This window comes from Ambystoma mexicanum, chromosome 3q, assembly GCF_040938575.1.
Source record: "Ambystoma mexicanum isolate Mex_15411 chromosome 3q, UKY_AmexF1_1, whole genome shotgun sequence".
Lineage (NCBI taxonomy): Eukaryota > Metazoa > Chordata > Amphibia > Caudata > Ambystomatidae > Ambystoma > Ambystoma mexicanum.
The window spans coordinates 507,641,466-507,664,011 of NC_090926.1; positions in this window are offsets into that span (position 1 = coordinate 507,641,466).

The following is a 22,546-nucleotide window of genomic DNA, read 5'->3' on the forward strand; positions in this document are numbered from 1 at the left end:
AGGCAAACCCTCAATTTCCAGATCCTCTTTAAAAATATGTGTAACTTGAAATAAAAGTAGTTGTGTTGAAAATTTTTTTTTTTTAGGATGCACGTTATCAAGTTTTTTACTATTTTCCTGGCTACACTCTGGTAACCCTACTATGATTCCCTGACATGTTTCTCTTACTTTATTTGATGGCCATTGACAAAAGAATATTCAACACTCTTAACCCATTTAACACCAATAAAAGACAAACGGTAATTAGGCTCTTGGTCTCCGGAGTGAACTAAACGACCTGGAAAGTTCCCAGCACCAGAAGAAAAATAGAGGAAATCGCCCATACAAGTGGATAAAAAAACACCTACGATTGCATGGTGTATTATGATTTTCTATAACAATATGAGGTTCTGGCATCCTTCTTGGGGAAAGGGGTGCATGTTGTGGGGAAGGGCCACTAATGCCAGGGGTCTTTAAACTGCAGCTCTTCACATACTGCTCTTGGACTATGCTAGCTTGGTAGATTGCAGACACCTGACTAAAGCCAAGGATCACACATGGTTTGTTCATCGCAATTCAGAAACACATTTTGCCATCAGATGATCTCCTGTTCTTCAGACAACTCAAAATGTTTTCAATTTTTTCTCAGATTGAATATAAAATATGAAAGGTGTGGGGTATGATCAACTTTTAATTTGCTCCTGACATACATTAATTGACCATTTCAACTTTTGCTGAGGAGCAACCATCTTGAGCAAAGCTAACACAGGACTTCCTAAGATTGAAACGCTAAAGCCCACTTCTACCCACAGCGAATCTCATCTTCTGTGTAGTAAGTAAGCACACAGAAACAGAGCATTCTTTTTGTCATGATATCATCAATCGGTTATCTGGGTAAGGGCTGTTTTCAGATGAAAGAAGGCACATGTATTCTGAGTCAGTAATACAAAAATAGCACAATAAATCAAAATGTCCTCTGCTGATTTTTGGCAAATCACAGAGATTAAGTAATTTACATAATGAACACAAAGACTGATTGATTGCCATCCAATGCCTATACTATATAAAATAGCATATAGCTCATTCTGCAACAGGTGCAATATTAGCATACTTGAGCTAAATCACTCTTTCCCCATCCTTCAAACTTCATCTTGGAGTTGGTGTCCGAGTGAACCCGTAGGCTCTTTAAAATGAGGTAACAATAATAATAATAATTCTTTAATGTGATATAGAAAGAAAATAAATTCAAACTTTACACATGTATCAAAAAATCAAAAAGTTATACATATAAAAATCATACATAAAAGTAAAAACTCATAAGATCATCAAGCATTAGTCACTAAAATAGCGTCTAATACAAAATACACAATCTAAGTTCGAAGAAACTAACTAACTTCCTTCTTTACTGATATTTACAACTACTTTCACTAGTTAGCCAATGAACCTACGCCACTTTATGCTAATTGATAATGGGGTAAGCTAAAATTCCTAATCCAGGTTCTATCCGTTGCCAGACGTTATAAAGGGCTATGAATAGGTGCATATTGGATGTATTTGTACAATACAGCCAAAATGAAAATTTAGGTATAGTACAAGGATCATGCACGAATTCAGCCAAGAACTTAACAATAATCATCTTAAGTGCAGTGCATTGAGTTAGAACGTGTCTGGCAGTTTCAGGGCACAAGGGAGATTTACACATGCGACAGGTTCGCTCTGCAGTAGGAATGTTTTCCCTAGCTCCTGTGGTCGACAGGGTAGGTAGTTGACCTAGACGGAATAGAATAATAAATCGGCGGAGTCTTCTGGTGGGACAGAGAAAAAGGTAGTCCTGCGGTTTCATGAACTTGAATATTCTATGGTTCACAAAACGATAAGATTTAAGAGTATCCAGATGGGCGAAATTCTCCAGCCAATCCCATAGGTCCACCTTTTTCCCTAGGGCATTTAACATTTCCTTGGTCACCGTAGACCCTTTGTGAATCCAGCCAATTTCATTAAGGAATTTTCCCATGTCTTTGTACAGAGATAAGGAAGTACATTTTTTACTAAATTCCTGCTGTAAGACTGCTAAGAGAGGATTGACCGATCCACTTGTCATTTTCAGGTAGAACCCAGTTCTTCTTTTCAATACCATGGCCTTCAATGATGGCAGGCCCAATTCTAATCTTATCAGGGCCATCGGCACCCCCGGGGGAAGCCCCAAAATGCGTCGCCAAAACTTTCCCTCTAGCACTTGGAGCCATGCCAGGTTCATCGTCAACAGAGATTCTAGTCCATAGATGACCATTGGTGCAAAGACTTGCATGTAAAGATGACGTGTTCCCCACAGAGTGAAACCCCCTTCTTTGCTAGTGAAAGATGCAATAAGTGAGATCACTTGGAGGGCCCTGGTGGTGCGGCCCTGTTTACATAGTTCATAATCACCTAGGGGCTCTATTTCCACTCCTAGGTAGCGATAGGACGGAACGTACATAATTATGTGTTTGAGTACTGTTAGATTCACACGAGTCACCCTTTTCCTGGTGATACGCAGGACATTAGTTTTCTCTAGGTTAATGGTCAGGCCATTGGTCTTTGCATATTCCCAGAGGGCATGGGCAGAACGCCTGAGGCCACCGATGGTGGTATCAAGGACTACTAGGTCGTCTGCATACGCCAAGACCACACATAACATATCCCCTATTTTTGGAGGACAGTTGTTAACCTCCGCTAGAGTCGCCGGGATGTCGTGTACATACAGGTTATAGATGAGAGGCGCTGTAACGCAGCCCTGCTTTACCCCTCTATTTTGTAGTATATTTTGAGTCGATTGGCCCTCCTGATTAAGACGAAGGCGCACTGAGGTATCACAGTGCAAAAGTCTGAGGTAATACAACAAACCAGGGGGGCACCCCAATGCTTCAAGCTTGTTCCAAAGCCTTGCTCTTGGGATCGAGTCAAATGCGGCCGTAAAGTCAATAAATAGTGCATAAAGAGGGGGCTGATCCCTACTAAGTGCCCTTGTACGCAGTACGTCCATTACAAGGAGATTATGCATTGTTGAGAAGTCCCGCCTAAAACCGCACTGGAATGTACTGAGGATTTGCTTATCATTCACCCATTTTTGCATTTCACTTAGCAGAAGTGAGGCGAAGAGTTTCCCAGTGACGTCCAACATGGATAGGAGTCTGTAATTATTTGGATCTGTGCGATCAGTAACAGTATCTGAGATGGATGGGGATGCAGATCTTACTCATACATCAATAATCAGACCGACTCAGGAACTTTGTCAAAAATCACAGTTGTTTTATTAACAATTATCTAAAACAGGGAGTACAACGCACATCAATGGATGTTCGCTCTCAAGTATCTCAAACATTTCACAAAAAAACACAACTTTATACAAAAAATTCATCATACGTGACGTCATACTACATGGCAAAATGAGAAAACCTACTAGGGGATGTGAGAGGCTTAAAGGGAACATATAATTATACTTTCTGTACGCGCCGGGATCGTAATTGGGTCTCTAAGGTCAGGTGGGCAACTAAGCCCTCCCCAAGTGCAAGTCATCATCCGTGTCAGACTAATACACAGGGCCTCATTACGAGTTGGGCTGTAACGCCGGTGCTAATAGCGCTACAGTTATTAGCCCCGTCGCCAAACCCACTGGCGCTATTAGCGCTGGATCACGGGTTTGGCAGAACGGTATTGCCCATTCCCCATTGAGCCCATTCGGGAATTCCCCATTCACCATTGGGTTCAATGGGGAAATTTTGCGCTTTTACTGCCGTTGGATGTCCTGCTGGCGGTAAACGCGCCGAAAATCAGCAAATTCTCGGTGGATTTCCCCCCAGCTCAGTGCTGGGGGGAAATCAGCCGAAGCTGTGATTTGGCGGACCCTTAAATGCGGCAGTAACAGCGCTACTGCCACATTCAAGGGCTACCGCCAAACTCGTGATGAGGCCCACAATGTTCTATTGGCTTCTCAAACTATAGGGCTCCTTACTCCGTGGCCCTCTACAATTGGTTGGCACGCTTGTACCCTTCTGGAATATTCCACTCGCTAGCAGCACACAAGCTGGTGCCCAGGGTGCTGGGGGGTTGGCCTGATCATGCCTCCCCACCCAATCCTTCAGAAGACCATCATTTCTTTGTGGATGCATATATGGTTTTCTCAATGGATACCTTGTTTAAAGGAGTATTCGTGGTATAGTTACCATTACTGCCTTTGCGCATGTTGCAATTTCTGGCTTCCAACATATAGGCAGAAAGGGGGCGGGACTTCCGGTAGAGGTACTTGGCTCCTCCTCTACACTATCACTAATTTTCTGTGTGTGCCAGAGATAGACATCTATGCAACAAAGCTGAAGAATGGAGGTTGACAAGCACAACCACTTTTGACCGTAGCTTATCCAGTGATTCCTTAAATGTCTGCTTCTTTCGTGGCCGAGCACTTTTTCTAACAGTTTCCCAGGAGAGCTCCTCAATGATAGAGGGAATCATTGAATTGACTGCTCTGCAATCCCATGTCACCCAGGTGACTCAATAAAAGACAGAGTATGGGTTGTTAAAGTGGGCACTTAGGCTCGAAGGGTAGTCCTGGAGGCAAGCCAATACAGAGCAACACAGCTTTGAATCCCGGTCCACGCTTAGAGACTGGTCTCCATTATTAGGGTGTAATAAAAGATCAAGTCACTCGCCAGACCGGGTTAATATTCTGTACACTTTACTTCTGTATCCATGTCCAGTAAAGGATAGGGTCATGTTTTGATTATACCACTAAATTTTCAGGCAAAGGCATGACAAAATCCAAGTCAATCATAATGTGAATATTTTTTATTTTTTTTATTTTTCATTATGATGTATGGTTTATACATAAATAACCTTTATCTGTCCACAAATGTCATTCCTTATTACTACCTTATATAGTTCAAAGAGGGAATGAATAGAGAGAAGCAACACAGTTGAAGTCAGGGATAATATAATAGACAATGCATTTTCCAGGTTTTAAGAGCAACTTTCCATTATTAGCTCTTATTTTCCTCAGCTAAAAGAACCTCCTTCAGGGAGTTTGTCCAAGCATATATTAATTTAAAGTCTTTCCACGTGCAGATAGTTCTCCACAAATCTTCGGTTGTGTACGGTTGTGTACGAATCTGTTGCCCTTATCATCAGGCCCAAGTAATTAGTTCTTAGGCATGTGAGGCCTGTGCAACTTAAACTTATATGTTGCTTATATGTTGCAAAGTTTTTGATAGGCCATTCACATGACAAAATCTATCTGGGAGTGTCACAAATATTTTCAATGATTCCTGCGTTGGTAAGATGTTCAGGCTGAATTTCAATAGGACGCTTTGATGAAATTGGCTCAGGAATTTCATTTGTTACTTCGGAGGGTCATGATATGCTCTAGGTTCTATCTAAACATTTTGATGCAGTCTATCATGGTGTCTTGCTTGCTCTGTCTGGGGCCAGTTCTTCTGCAATAGCTTTCGTTTGGCTAGGTTTGGGTTGACAATTAGGGTCTCCTCCAAAATCCTTATTAAGGTCATCATTTCTTTTCACCTTTCTTTCCAATCCATTAGCAAGAGAGCTCCAGTCAGATTGTGTTTTTTTTTAATATGAAATACGGATATGGGTTTTTGGACATAATGCATTTCCTGTACAATACCAAGGTTTTCCAGTCAGCTATTCCGTGAATGGAAATTAAGGTAATTTCATGTCTTATGGCCGCCAGCGACACTCTTCTTGGTATTTTTAAGACCTGTCTCCAGAATAGGCTTTCTAATATTGTACAATGTGTCCATAAGAATGACAGTTGCACCTCTGCCCCATATGTCTGTAATGGCACCACTTTCATCTTGTAACAATCTAAGACTGGTCAAAACATTTGCCATAGCCTATACTGAAAGGGATTTTACCCTCGACCTCAGTTCTAATTGTCTGGGCTTGTCTTCTATGCTCGGACTTATAGTTTCCCAGACAGACTGTCTCATTAAGTACCGGGAGCTCATCCTGATTCAAAGTCCATCTGAGCAAGTTATTTTGCCTTGTCCTCATTGGTTTGAATTTCATAATATTGGATTTTCCCTCATCAATTTGTAGTACATTTTTATAAGTTATATAAAATGTTTTTATTGCTCCCAGTAGATGAAGAGGGCAATTCCAGTTTGCCATTTTTTCCAGAAACATTCAGTTTAGACACTGTCAGGTCTATAAAGACCACATATATTTTGATTTCATTTTCGATTGCCTTTCAGAGAGTGACCAGGAATAAGTTGAGGTATGTTCCAATGCCCTTGGTAAAGACTGATTGTTGATGATCTTGTCTTTTTGCCTCTATTATGCATGGCTGCACAAACTTGCCTAGGACATCTAGCAAGGCAATTGGAGGATAATTGTTTGGGTCGATCTATTTCCTTTCTTATGAATTGGGACTTCTATGGCTTTTTTCCAAAAGTCGGATCTCTCTCTCTTCCTCAAGACATCCTCAGTCTCAAAATGAACATTATCCAAGCTGCAGGATTGTCTTTGATAGATCTACAGGACACGCTGTCTGGATCAGGGGCGGTTGCTGCATTTGCTTTTTTTATTAGGGCTTCCAAATCCATCTCATCAAATGGTATGATCCAGTAGTCTCCTGGTTCAGGTATTAGATCGTGATTTGTTGTTTTCCTTGATCCAAATGGATTCTTGTAAAAGAGTACCCAGTTCTCCTCCCTCGATGCATTTGTCAATATTGCGTCCTGAGCTGTTGGTGTCTTGTTTATTATTTGCCATATGCCTTGGATGTTTCTTGATGCCATTGCTCTTAGCATTGACTGTGCATCAGTCTGATTTAGGTGTGCTCTGTGTGCAATTTGCCAATTTTTATACTTTTGCTTTCTTTTCCCTAAGGCTTCTGTTTTCCACATCGGATCTAGAGCTCACATTTTTCAGAGATCCAATCTTAATAACAATTTAATTTCAGCTATGGCCTCATCCTCTGTATGCTTGTGTGTTATTCTGCTTTTCCCAGATGTATTGGATGGAACCTTGAAATCTGAGATAGTTTACTCCATCCCGATGCTCATTCTGAACTATGTTTGTTTGTTTGTTTGTAACGTGCGCCAGACCTGAAGGTATCAAGGCGCGAAGGATATGGATACTGTAAGCTTACATGGTTACAGAATTTTACATGAAGCTAAATGTCATTCTCTTTAAACCAATTCGTAATGTTTCATCTGAAGAGTGAGTAGGATTGGTTAGTCCTTAGGGTGGGTGGGAGTGATTTCCAAAGTTGGGCAGCTTTAACAGGGAAGCTACTGCCACCTATTGTTGACATTTTGAAGGATGGGACTGATAAGCAGTTAGTGTAAGCCGCTGAGGTGGGTCTGGATGTAAGTCTTCTTTTAAATCTTCTGTTGAGTAGTGAGGTGCTGCATTATTAAGGCAATTAAAGGTTAGAGATGCAGTTTTTAGTTTGATTTTGTCAAAAGTTGAAAGCCAGTTGGATTGTCTTCTGTTTGTAGAGATATGTTCTCTTTTGGCCATTCCTAGGGCTGCTCTCAAGGCATTATGTTGGAGCATTTGAATTTTATTAGTGATATAATTATTTGATCCGAAATAGAGGGTGTTGCAGTAGTCCAGCTTGGACAGCACAAGTGCTCTTGCCAAGGTGGTGCAACTACTTGTGGAGAGGAATGGTTTCGCTGATTTAATTAGCTTACATCTGTACACAGTGGATGATGCCATTGCGTTCACTTGTTTTGCCAGTGTAAGGCTGGAGTTGAGGTAAAAACCTAAAGTTTTTACTTCTTTAGCAACCTTGATCGCGTTGCCGTCTATGTTGAGCGATGAGTAGTCAGATATGAGTTTGTTAATGTTTGATGTTGTTCCCAGGATGATGAGTTCTGTCTTGTCATCATTCAGGCATCAGACCATGTAATGCCATCCATGCCAGGATGATGAGGTATATCTTATTCACCAAGGCCAAATCCTGATTGTAATCCCCTGAAAGTGGGATGAGAATCTGGGTGTCATCTGCATAGTTAGTGTAGGTGACACCTACAGAATCCATATCATCAAACGGGAGCTTAGTAAAAATGTTATACATGGTCGGGGAGACACAAGAGCCCTGGGGAACACCACAAGTGATGGGAATCTGGTCTGCAGCTGCTGCCGTAGAGAAGACTCTCATGGTTCTCTCACTTAAGAATGTTTGGTCCCATTCTATGGCTGGCTGCAAGAAGTGCGCTGCTGATTTAAGGTGGTTACAGAGTATATTATGGTTCACTAGGTCAAATGCTGCTGAAAGTTCCAGGAGAAGTAGTAAGACACACTTTCCCTGGTCTCTCAGCTCGTCAACCTGAGCCTTAAGTTCTATGAGTGCTGTTTCAGTGCGGTGCTGTGGTTTAAAACCTGATTGTAGGGTACCAAGGAGTTGATTTGTTTCCAGGAAATTTGGAATCTGTAGGTAAGCCACTCTGTCCAATATCTTTAAAAGGAATGGCACCATTGTGATTGGCTTATAATTTGTAGGTATGGCCGGGTCTAAAGTTTGCATCTTAAGGAGAGGGAGGACCCATGATTCCTTAAGGTTGCTTGGAATGGTCCCTGAAGTGAATTACGCGCTAATGAGCTTAGATATGAATGGTGATAAATCTCTTGCAGCGTCTTTTATAATTTGGGCAGGACAAATATCTCCACGACAGTTGGATGATTTAAGTGATAGTATTATTTTTTCAACCTCCAATATGGAAACTTTGGCGAAGTTAAATCGCAGTTCTGGTTTAGCATCAATGTTAGATGTGACAGTTAGAGGAGTAGCCGAAGGTATGTTGGAACTTTTCTTATAAATTTTAACTTGGAGAGTGGCAATTTTGTCAGTAATTGCCTACTGTATGTCTGAGCACCACGTCTTATCTTTGACACAGTTGTCGGGTACCGAGATAGGATTCTCCAGCTCCTTGCTGCCTGATTTAGCTTGCAATATTCTATTGTCGAAACGTTCCTTCTTAGCTCGCCGTATTTCAGTTTTGTATTTAGAGGACATACTAATAAGGTTTGCTTTCTTAGTCTCCGATGGTGTTAGTCTCCAAATTGATTCACACTTATGTTTTTATATTCTTAATGATTTTAGGTATGGGGTAAAAAAGGTGTTTAGATGTGCTCTAGGTTTACTGTTCCTCATTTTTAAAGGAGCGATGGTGTCAAGTGCATTGGCCATGGCTGTGTTAAATTCATTGACTAAGGCCGATGGATCGAGAGTGTCTGGTAGCAAATTTAGTGTTGGGAGTATCAGTGGTAGTAGTTTGTCAGATGTTATGTTTTCTTTTATTCCTTGTTAACATAGGGTTATTTTGGGTGGAGTGAATTTTGGAGTCTATGGTGAAGGCTATCAGCAAGTGGTCTATCCATACCTGTGGACTGATTGTGGTAATGGCGGTGTGGCAATTATAATCAGCCACCCAGTCAAGCGTTCTGCCCTTCTCGTGGGTGGGCTGTATCACTTTTTGGGTAAAGTTCTGAGAGGATGTTAGTTATGGTAGTAGCTTGTACGTCTTTATGGTCGTTAAAGCCTAGATTCGGGTCTCCTAATAGGAGCGCATGTGATGTAATTTTTAGATTATCCGAGAGGATCATGAAAATGTCCTCCTTGAAGGGGCCGATGGGACCTGGAGGTCTATAGATAAGGTGTATAGTGATGGTTTGGGAGTTTGAAGTGGGTAGCTTGACTGTCAGGGATTCATAGGATTTAACATGCAGTGGTGCCGCTATTCTCATTGACAGACTGGATTTCGCTATGATGGCTATACCTCCTCTGTGGGCATTAGCTCTGTCTTCTCTGAGGATAGTATAGTTAGCTGGCACAGTAAGCATCAAGGCAGGGCCAGCTGCTTGGTATAGCCAGGAGTCTGTGATAGCTAAGAAATCATAGTTGCCCACTTATAAGAGGTCAGCAATTTCTGTGGTGTGAGCTAAAAAGGGGCCTTGCATTAATATGTGCTCCATTGAGGACAGAGATTGCTGCAGGTTGAGTAGCCAAGGCAGTATTTCTGCGTTCAGCTCGAATAATTGGGCGTTTAATATGTTTGGCTGTTCTATCGTTATGATTGGAGGTGGAGCTTGGTAAGATATGGTTCATCTTAATAGGGATGGATGCATGTTTATTCCTGTGATGGTTACATACAGTGCAATGGCTGATTGGGATTTCAAATATTTTAGGTAATCTCGCTCATAGTTTGGAGTTTCTATGCATGAGATCACATGGGATGTTAGTTATAGGGGGGTAGGAGGTATGGTCGAGAGTGAGAGGCTTTCCTAGAAAACATTCCACACCTGGGGTTGTGGTCAATCTAGTGTTGCTGGTCTCTATCTTCATGTTGCATATTGTAATAATGGTTTAGTAGATGTCAGTACAGTCCACTGCACAATTAGGTAAAGGATAATGGCCAGCGTTATTTCTGAAGCAGTATGCAGTAGTGCTCGCTAATCTAATACAGGAGATAATGTATTTTAAGTGTTCTCGTATACGGTCAGACTCAGTAGGCTATTTCAACAGGCTATGCATATCAGCTAGTCACTAGGTTTACAAACAGACTCAATAGGCTATTTCAGCAGGCCATGCATAGCAGCTAGTCACTGAGTTTACAGACAGACACAATAGGCTATTTCAGAAGGCGATGCATATCAACTAGTCACTGGGTTTACAAACAGACTCTATTTCAGCAGACAGTGCGTATCAAATATTCACTAAGTCTATAATCAGGCTGATGGATCAAATACAGGCGACAGTAATTAGTGAGTGCTGATGTTGTGTGCCTTCAAGTTCAAAAGGTTAATGTGAAAGACGTTGATAGCGCAGATATATAAGTAAAGGGGCAAAGGTGCGGCCGATGGTGAGTAGAATTTCCATCATCCAGTGAGTGATCATTTGTGTGGACACAATCTGGAGCTGGTCAATTTGGCGGCACAAATAAGGACAATGGTACTCACGCATGTGTGATATAGCAGTTTTGCTGATCCGTGATTATAAGGGACAGTAGTTCTGCAACAGCAAATAGAATCCAAAAAGGGGTAGCATTATGTTCAGGTGTGCCTTTCCCGCGTCGCCAGCATTTCCACCTGCCGGCGGAAGCAGTAAATAAGATAATGCGACTACGTTGCTTAGCAACAGGCCAGAGCCTCACTCTGGTGCCGCGTTGCGCCCACCATTTTGGGGGCAGGCGAGAAGCTGCAACGGGATACAGTGTTATTGGGTTCAGTGACGGTAAGTGGTCATCCACCTTTGTTTGAAGCAGTGCTGCGGAAGGTAGGTCCAAGGGTGTGGTAATTGGTGTGCTGATGATACTGCAGTAGGCTCCAGGACAGTACTAGTATTGACGTTAAGCTAGGTTGCGTGAGTTAATATCACAGGCTTATAAGAAATATGGGCATGTCATGGTAGTCGGACGTTATGATAGTCAATTGGGAGCTCTTACCGTCTCAGTGGGCGGTCGGGCAGCATGACGGGACCCTCGGGGCCGCAGGCACAGACAGGTGTGTGGCCTTAAGAGAATGGTCTTGAGCGGGAAGGGCCAGCTTTGCCTTCTGGTCGAGCAGGGCCGGGTAAATCCTGCGGTGCAGCCAATGGGATCGGGCTGGAGTGCTTAGTAACCTGCTGAAGCTAAATTTGCACAGCCATTTTGATTCAGACCATGTTCAATAACAGGAGAAAATTGATACTTTCTTTCCCTTTCTTGGCGTCGGGCTGTAGAGTCGGTGTGTGCATGCATCGCGGCCCGGCACTGGAGATGGGCATTGCAGGCGCAAAGAGAGCTGCTTGCAATGGGCTTCTCCAACACAGTTTTCGGGTGCGCTCCTGCGCGGATTGTACAGATGTCGGCAGTGAAGGAGAGGGCTCCTGCCCTTCCCCTGAGTGACGAGGCTGGAATGTATCTAAGCCGCAGTTTATTAGCACTGTAAAAAGGAATATGGATTTGATTTCTTCCTTCAGATATTGCAATGTCCTTAGGAGGAGAACCTTTTATTATTTGTGCCTGTTTTATGTCCATTGTCAGTTTCAAAAGAGAATGCTCACTTTTTGTTGCTTTGATTACTTCCAAGTGTTTTACGTGATTTCTGGTGTCCTGGCAAAAAAAGAAGTAGTTTAAAGTCTTTGTTTTAGTTACATTTGATCAGGCGGGTCTCCCTGGAGAGTGCCCAATTATTTGTCCATTCAGCATATGGAGAATCCTAAGTTACATGGCCATTGACCAAGCTGCTGCTCTGCATTGGTCATGCAATTAAAATATTCTTTGGAATTTCCCCTCTCGTCCAAACAAGAAATGTTTAAACCTCCATGAATTAATATTCGTGGGGGTTGTGTTGGGTGATGTTTTCGTCTAAGATGGATGCAACGCTTTCCATAACCTTTTAAGCTTGTAAGGCATCCTGGTTCCACCATGAATTGAGTATTGAATTCTTCGTTGGTGCATTTTTGAATTTTTGAGTAGTGACAGAAGTGTCCCTTGTATAAAGAGATTCACATTCCTGGAGGATATGGAGGAAAGGGAGGAAATGATCCCTATTTCGCTTCCTAATTTGATAAGGCATAGCAGGCCAGATCTGGGTCTCTCTTTTTATCACTTGTATGCCGGTTTAGATGCACTGTATAACCGTCCACAATCGGGGGAGTTGTGATCCAAGTCTTTTGTAAATACAGGATTTCATGTGTTTTCAGATTAATTTCCCTAGGATTATGCAGATGCTGAAATCCTTGTGTATTCCAAGTGATCATTGTAAGAATGTCCTTCCCATCTGAATTAGTGAGCTTTTTAATATGTTGTTCAATTTGTTTTAATGATCGTGAGTTCTGATTTCTCTTATTTACTTTGCCTTATTTATTCAAACATTCTTTCTCTGATCCAGTCTCCTTGATGTTATAACTGAGGGTAATTCTTAGCAGTTAGAATAGTTGTGTGTCTATTTTCCCATCCTCCTGGCTCTAAAGGTTTACGTGGGAGATCATTTGGCTGAATTTCTGATATCTGCATGGTTGTCTAGTTGATTTTGTTTCGTTCTGGCCCCGTAGCATGCCATTGCTATACTTTCTTTTGGTTGATAAGCTTAAGTCCAATGAGCTCTTGCATGTTTCCTCAAATAACTCGAGCCCCAGTGACAGAAGAAGTTTGGCCGTTTCCAGTCAAGATGTTATAGCTCCTTTTGAATCTAAGTGAAGAATTACTTTGTCTGTACATTCTTTATTTTGGAAATTCCACCCTTCTAATATCTTCTGTTTTCATAAAGCGGTATACTGGTTTGTGATGTAATAATTTAAGATCATTGCAACTGTTTTGTATTATTGTATCTCAAGAATGCAAGGCTGTTATTCTGTTCTTTGCAGTTGTGCCGTTCAGGTCCTTGGGGCTTTCTGAGTCCCATCTCTGTCGTCATTATGCGCTTATCTTCTATCTGTTTCAATTTTTTTGGTTTGTCAGGGTTGGAAGTTATTCGGTTTTCATCATCTTTCCACTTGCCCACCACTCCTCCATCGCATTATTGTAGCCAATTTCTGCATTGGCTTGAAGTGATCCCTTCATCTTTTGTTTATATATATTGTTGGTTATAATCCGCTTTCCTGCCATTGTCATGAAGGATGTAGATGGTCCTGCAGAACATCCTCCTAAGATTGTTCCAAAAATGCATGAGTATTTAACTCATACAAACTTTCATCAATGGTTGGGACGCCTTCCCTTCCATCCACAACTTCTTCTATTGAGTATGTTGAGAGGTTCATTAAATCCATTTCTTCAGTATCCTTTTGCTCCTCTGTTTTCTCATCTTCGGTAGATTTAGTAAAAATGATTGAGCCTGAGGCCAAAGGCCTGTGAGTTGATACTTTACTAAACGTTTCTTTCTTCCTAAGCTTTGCTAAAAGTGTTGTGTCTTTAGGGGGATATGAGATATTTCAAAAGACGACTCATGTCCCATTAGATTTTGATCTTTTTTAAATATCTTCTCCTGTTTAGTTTCCCTCATCGTTTCAGTAGGATCCCTCTACAAATTCTTTTGGAACAGATGAAAAGTTTTCCGCTCTTTAATTTCTACAAATTCAGCCCCCCCTTGGTGTTGTTGCAGGCAAGTGTTTTTCTTTTGGGTCTTAGTAACCCTCTGCCCTTGACTCCGATTGATGTCCGATTCATTTGCCGACTTTATGTTTTCACAGCAAAGAGGGTCTTTCAGGCTCATCATTTTTTATCACTAGGCACAACCTGCAGGGATGGATCAGATGTATTCAATCCATGTCCTGTGGGGGCACCATTGAGATTTCCCCAGTTGAGTTGGTACTTTTCATGGTTGTTCATTTTGTCTGTTGGGTGTTTGTTTTCCATTTTTCGAGGTTTGCGTTTTCACGAAACTTAAGAATTTCTAACAATTTACCCAATAGGTGTTTCTTGTCATTTCTCTCTATGTTGAGAGCTTCATGTAGCTTGTTTTGCAATTGAGTTGAGCTTTCCACTTCCCGCTTAATTCTGGATTTTAATGATGTCATATAGGTTTATACAAGTATTAGCTCTGAATGGACTATTACCAATAGAGTCGCTTGATCTTTGGAATTCTCATTGATCACCTCTTACAACTTTATGAATGGGGCCAAGGAGATGTTCAATGCCTCCATCATATTGCAGTGTGTTTGAAAGTGAGTTGAGCTTAATGGATTTTGACTATGATTGAAATTGCATCGGGAGAAGACAGAGCCGTCAAGAAAAGATGGTAATGATATGGAAACCATGATGTTACTATTCCTTTTCTCATTAAGGGATCCAAGCCCTTCCTTTGCTTGTTCTTGTCTCAATTGATTTTCCAAGATATTGGGCTCAGTATTGTTTACATTTTGAGGTTTATTAATGCCTGTGGTCATTGTGTTCACTTTTTTCTTTGGCAGGTCTGAGTTGTCTGGTGAGCTATTTGTGCCTGTTTCCATCTTTGATAGGTCCTGAATTTCAGTTAGATTGTGCTTATTTCTGCTGCTATTATTAGTGCTCTTTTGCTTTGGTATTCGGCATGAAGTTGGTTTCCTTGCAGCTGCTATCTGCATTTCATTCACTTTCATTATAGCCAAGGTCTCCTTTTTGTCGTTGTGTTTTCCAATCATTTTGTCTTGAATTTCTTTTGATTTGGCTCTGCACTAGGTTCTGAGTCCACCTTCCCCACAGTATGTTTTTATTCAGGCTTGAGTGGAAGGTTGTCCACTGGGGTTGTGTCTGTCCCTACTTGGCGCTTTGTTCTTTGTTCTTTCTTAAGGGGGATTGAAAGCACACTTTTAATGCTTTTTTTTCCTCCTCCACTAATAGATCGAATCCCAGAATTTCTGTGTCCATCACATCATTTGGCCCATGGATTGTGACCTCATTTGGAGGATTGCAGTCCGATGTCAGGGCCAACATCACTGTCCCTTTCCCTCTCCTTTCGTTGTTGTAAAATGTCATATAGATGTGCATTAGATGCATTAGATGCGTGCGGATGGATAGGGTTTGCTTACGTGTTTCGGGAGTACATTTGTTTTGTTTTGAGAACTTTCCTCAGATTTTCCCACTCAATTCCACTGTCCAAGTCTCCAGACCATGTAGCTGCATCCTTTTCTGGGGATTTTCTTTCCTGAAGGATATTTGGCTTTGACAGCTGCCAAACAGGTTTGGCTACCTGGAGATCATGAGTTGTGTCTGCCATCAAGTGTGGTTGACGCCTTGTGTGGGGGCTTGTCGACTTGACTGCCATAGCCAAGTCTTGAGAGGTGTGTATGCTAATAATTTGAAACCCCCCCTCTACAAATGAGCAGTTTGCACCTCTCTGTTAGCGGATCCTTCGGTATAATTTTCTGTGTTTTTTCTTTCATTATGTCTTATACTATATTTACTTTCCCCAGGTGTGTTTACCTACTTGCACATCTCTTCTTCTTGTGGAAATATGTTGCTGTACTACCCGGCAGCCCTGGAGCACAGGGTGCACCAGGGAACACTCTCGCTACACTATCTGAACCATTCTGCTTCTGGAGAGGGTAGTTTGTTTGCTTCGCAGATCCCTCCAGTAGAAAGAGTAGATAGACTGGCTCAGAGTATCCCGCACACCTACAGCAGGAACACTCTCACCACAATCTCCAGAGCTTTAGGTGGAGAAGTTCAGCCTGGCCGTGTCTACAGCCCTCAAAACACAAAGCACACAGCTGCTCACTGCGCACTCTGAACCAGCAATGTGACTGTCTGACTGTCCCTTTAGGCACACACCTCCTCCTCAAGAAAGGAAAAACAATGAGGAATGCTGAATGCAAACAAGTCTGTAAGCACCAAAACACACTGCTGCACCCCACCTTGGGGGATCTGCTGATTAAAATGGGAATTTAAATGAAACCCAGCCAACTGCTGTTTTCCATTACTGCACTTCGGTGTCAAGCACCAACAACCAAAGCAGGGGGCAGGGTGATGCAGCAAAGCCTGGTGAATACCAGACCTCAGTCCCCCACTCTGGGTTGCTCCGCTCAAGTACAGAGAAGTGCAAGATGGAAAGGCACTCACTGTACAATTAGCCCACGCCATGGGGATTCCAAGCTCCTGGGGACTCCCATGGGGCCCTCTGTTCCCTCTTCTAACCCACTTCAACACTCTCAATGCACTCGGCGAACCACCACACACTGATAGGTGCTCACCTCTGCTGGCCTGCTTCTAAGCCTGCAATGTTGACCGGTGGCAACTACAGAACCGCAGATACCAAATAGTGCCGGCAAACACAGTCCACCATAGGATACATGTGGGAGAATGCAACTGCAGTGTCCGCTCGCCCCCTTCACGTCCCTGGCGGACTTCCATCAAAAAGATTAGAGGAATGTCTCTGGGACGAACAACATTGTGGTATTTGTCTCAAGCTGCAATGACAGGACACAGCCAACCACTTTCGACACAGAAACCATGTGAATATGAGTACCTCCCAAATATCTTCAACATTCACTGTAAAATGGTGGTGGAAAGGACGTTTCCACTGCATGTTAATGCCACTTTGATGCAGCTACGACGGGGTCATAACATGTTTTTCGTTTTGTTCAGTGAAATGAATACTGCTCCCTGTTAGAGTGAGTCCAGGTTACTAAAGGCATGCACTGCCGGTGAATTGAATTGATATTTTATTTACATCATGCTCACACACAAGTGTTTCAGAGCGCGACAAGGCAAGGCAGCGGAACAGGGGAGAACAAAACAGTAATCTTGCTAGGCCCAGTGACATTGAGAACGCACATTACGCCATCTGCTCGTCACGCCAACATGCAAGACCATAACCAGTGTTAATTATGCCTGTTAAAATGTGTAACTCATAAACTGTGTAGCACTGCCTGTAACAATGTAGATCCTACCATCCTATGTTCCTACACCGACCCATGTAACTAAGTCACATTCTTGAAACAGCACCGCGATGCCTCTGAGCTGCCAGGCGCTTTACAAATATAAATAAATAAAAAAATGAAATAAATAAGCAAGTGCATGGCAAAGGGAAGAGGGGAAAGTGAATGGAAAGGGGGGAGAAGCGCACAGGAGAAACAGATGTTTTTTAAAAAAATGAAATAAATAAATAAATAGTAAAGGCAATAAACAGTGGTAGTACAGCCAGCACGTGGCAAGTGCTGGGTTTAGCAGATAGGGTATGTCTGATAAGTGCAGACATTGATTATTGGTGATATTCAGGTTAACAATTATTCAATTTATCACCCTCAGTTTCAACATTCAGGTGGTGGAGTTCAAGCTATACACATCTCATTGTATTTATTTAATTATTTAACCTTGTGCATGACCTCTGTGTGCATCCGCTCACTGTTCTGAGCATCATTCATTAATGCAGGCAGATGCTTCCGCCAGAATTGCTACGACTGAAAGTGCAAAGCAATATTTTACATTGGAAGCACTTACATGAAAAATTAATACATCGATCGATCTGGACAGCGTCTTGGAAAAGTGGAAATAAAAAAAAAAACATTATTGTATTCATTAGCATGGGAATGGCCTCCCTAGAGTTGGAAGGGCCTCTGGGCACTGCATTGAATTTGAAATCCTGGTCCAGTTTGGATGTCATTCTTCTAAAGTGTTATGCTTCTTCTTATCTGCTTCAGAAGAGAGAACCCCACAGAGCGGAGAGACAATAGGAATGCAGAGAACATCGTCACCTTGCTTGCTTGGCGGATCCACACACAGTGTCAAGGAAATTAATTAATCAAAAAAAGGCATGAAAAATTAACTGATCTTAGTTGAATAAACACGATCGATTCAAAGCAAGCGTGTTCTTTTGCGTCTTCCAATAGCCTAGACAAATGAGCTAACATTTCAAGGAGCATTTAGCGACTTTTTATTCTTGCGATCCAGTTCCACCTCATTCATTAAGGCCCATTATGTCAGGGCAGTTCATTAATCTGTTATTTATCTCTGCATTACGTGGGATAACCTTTTGTTGATGATACTGCTATTAGCTTGACGGCTTGTACATCAGCCTCCCAAGTACAGCGGAGGAAGGATAACTGGATTTGGGATTTGCTATAATTAGGAATGAAACACTCGTCTTGTGAATTGAATCGGCTTAAGAAGTTGCTGCTCAAGCAATGGGTGGATACAGATGCATAGTTTCTGGTGCCACATTAATGAGAGTTGATTGCCACATGCAATTAGCTTTGGTCCTGTGGCAACAGATTGCCTGTGAACCTTTATAATATGTTTCACTCTCATTACAAAAAGCCTCAAAAAAGAAACTTGACTGAAGAGCCTAATATGTGTGACTACAATCGTACCTTAAGCTGTCAGTATACGGGCACTTAATAAAATGGCATTTAGTAAAATATTTACACACCCGAATTTGTCATATTCAAAAACAAACCCTCTGGTCTCGATTTACACACGCGTGTTTCAATGGAGAACACCCAATTGAAAAACGTTTTGTAAATCAATCCCGCTATCTCTTAATTTACTTTTGTGAACTCTAGATTTTTAAACTGCACTGTACATAAACTAAGAAAAATAAATGCAAAATAAACAATTCTATGCATGACTGTGAGATCTGCTGTTGTGGCCTTCATAGAATATGTGGAATGTATCTCAATATTTTGCAAAATTCAACAACGGGGTGACGTTTTTCACTGGCACCCTTCTACGCCTGGTATCTGGGCATTTAGGTACTGTGACAAAGTCCCCTGTATTCCCTTGGGGGGCATCTATTGGCGTGGATAATGGAGGTGGGAACCTCTCTCAGCTAGTGGATGATTGACCCAGATGGAGCATAAGGAGGGCCCCCTGGTTACCCATACTGAATCCCCATCATTGGCATGTTGGATTAAGAGAGCAATGGCCCTTAACTTGTATTGCGACAAGACCACCAACCTAGTGATTTTATTTCTACAAACTCTCTGAATCATGCATCAGGCGATATAGTATTAGTAGGTGATTCAGAGAGGAGGCTGAGGAAGTAGTTTGGAGAGAGACAGACAGGAAGGGAAGAGGGTGAGACATGAGCAGGATGAGACATTTCAGAAAGTAGTAGGACTAATATTGGTAGCAGTGCAACTTCAGTAGGTGGTGGAAAGAAGACATCAGAAGGATTTCACAGGACAACATCCCTGGTGATAGGAGAAGTGCATCAGGAAGCTCTATGAGGAAGACTTCAGAAGGAGTTAGGTTGAAGACATCAGAAGGCGGTAGGACGAAGATTTTCAAAGAAGGTAGGCTGAAGACATCAGAAGGCGGTTGGAGGAAGACTTCCGAATGATTTAGGTTGAAGACATCAGGAGGCGGTAGGAGGAAGACCTCAGGAGTTGGTAGAGCATAAGCTCAGGAGGTGGTAAGACAGACACATCAGAAGAAGATAAGACACAGGTAAAATCACAGAGGCCTATCCTGGTGGTAGCCAGCAAGAAGAGACAGGGCAAACTAAACTCAAGTCATGAGGAGACCCTGATCAGAAGGGTTTAAACACATGTTGGTAGTCACAATAAGCGTGTAGTATGTATCATTATCAGAGGAGGAGTAGAGAAGTGATGAAATGGGGGTAGAGGTGAGTACCCTGGGAAATGGAGGTGATAGGTTCCCTGTGGAAACTGGAATAAGCAAAAGCAGATGGTGCTGTCAGGTTGAATTACAACATTAATTACAACTAATTAGTTAATTATTGGTTACAATATTTTAATTATCATGTTTGTTTCTTTTGGAGGGATGAATGGTGGGGCTGGTGGAGATAGAGCTACACTTATGTAGATGTAATGTTTTGTTTTCATTGCAATGTATGATTGCTTTATTGATGTACACATTAATGTACATAAAGAAAACATGCCAGTGTTAAAAAGGCCACGTCACAGGCCTGAGTCATTGTAAGTATTGATAAGTACAATTAGCACATTGCAAATGCAAGAATACAGTGTGCTGTGGGATGCCAAACACTTAGCATGGCACTGAGGGTCTGTGGATTCACTTGGAATTCAATAATTGCAGGGAATTGTTCACCAATCAGGAAACAGCAAAAGTGCTGGAAATACTTCGGAAGGTACAGTGCTTCTGTGCAAGGAAAAAGATAATGATGATGTTGAAAGAGCTGTCAAAACAGCATTCTTAAGATATGGGATTGTTAGCAAACCCGTTTTCCTGTACCCTCCAGGCAACCCAAAATGTCTGCCCTGATTGAAGCTCACCATTTATACAATCAGGCATGCCAGATAGCACTGACTGCACACTTTCCCTGCCAAATCTTCAACATTCCAGAGAACCCATTCCTTGATGTGTTATTTACATTAGGAAGCTGGTCAAAATGTTGGCAGTTCAAATGGTGGGATATTCAAAACGTTGGTAGTTCAATTCAATACTGCAATGTTTTTAGTGGACACCAAGGATTCCGGGAATTTGTAAGGCATTAGTCGAAAATATCATGTAACCAACACATTTTTCCTCAGTTGCATACCAGATGTTCACAAAAGGCGTTTAGCAACAATTGAAAAAAGCACATATGTAGTCTACAGTACACTATTCATGTACCTTGGGACACAGTCATGCTAGTGGACATACAAAAGACTGTGGGCCTCAATGCGACCCAGGCGCTAATGGGTTAACGGCGCCGTAAAAGGCTGCAGCGCCGTTAACCTTTTAGCGCCTAATTACGAGGTCCCTTTGCAGGACCCGACTTTAACGGCTGGTGTAGACCAGCTGTTAAAGTAGGGACCGGCAAAGGGACTTTGGTGCTAATTACGGTGCCGCAATTTGCGGCACAGTACTTAGCGCCTTCCCCATTCCCATTTAGCCCTATGGGGCAAAAATGGGAATGGGGAAGGGCCATGGAGGAAGGGGAAACGCCAACCTTGTAATGGGGTGGTAATTCCCCCTTTCTCCATGGCGGAGTCGGTAACGTACCAGCATGGACCATGGTGCTAATAGCACCATGGTCTTCCGCCAGGGTCGTAATGAGGCCCTGTATGTGCATCACTGAAAATTGGTCGGTTTTAATGAACTGCAAACTAGAGGTGCAAGCAACATTACGTATTGCAAAACCATAAAAGCTTCACCAGAAAGCACATGTCTTAATACTGTCCATGGAACTCAAAACAGCAAACATCTTGCCAGTATTCAATGGCAATGTTTTCCGATGTGTTAGAGCATAAGGATTGACTTCATGGTGTGTGGCTAGCCACCCAGACATTGGTTTGAATTAACATAGGTGCTACAAAGGTTCACTATGTTTGCCGAAACACAGTCTCTCCCTGGAACAGAACTGCAGAATACCCACACGGAACCAGTGGATACTGTTTGCATCCTTTGCGTCCTCTCCATCTGAGTCAGCAGCAGGAACATGTTCAGCAGCTCTCAGATGTGATTGGTCCAAATTCTGATCACCTGAAAACGTATATGTGTGCATAGTTTATTTCTTATTTAAGCACAACATGCCCAGAGGCGCTGACAAAAAGAGCAAAGCAAAACATATATTAAATGACCAACCTAAACAACTAATAAAGAACAGATGATTCATTATTCCTGCAATTAACATAAACATCAATCCAAAATGATTCTCAGATTAGTTTGAAATAACATAGACTGCAGATTTTTACATTGGTTCAGGAACAATTGTAAATTATTTTGACCACATGCTCTGACAATGCAGTCTGTGTTGTCTATAGTACACAAGTTGTTAACTTGCAACCCATGAAGGAATTTCAAGTCCTGAGTTCTAATTCAACCTTGGCCCACTCTTTGTTGTAACCAGGCTAGGACTTTTTGAGCGATTCTCTTGATTTCCTTGGGCTTTTTAACATTGGTGGGTATAATATTCCGAGGGTCCATAATAAACCTCCTTAAGATCTGTTCAGCAATCTTTGCCATATGAAATGTTCTTATACAAATATCCTTTAATGATAGCAAGACTGATGTAGTATTAATCCTGGCCCCTAATTTAACATCTTTATAAAATATGAAGGAACACCACGGCAGGATTCTACCAGGGTTCCAGGGCCAGGCCTGGCTTGTCCTGCCTGCCGTTTCCCAATGTCCATAATTTTCCTACTAAGCATTTCAGAATCAGCGATTGCATTTTAACTCGTTTGGCAAAATTGATTAAC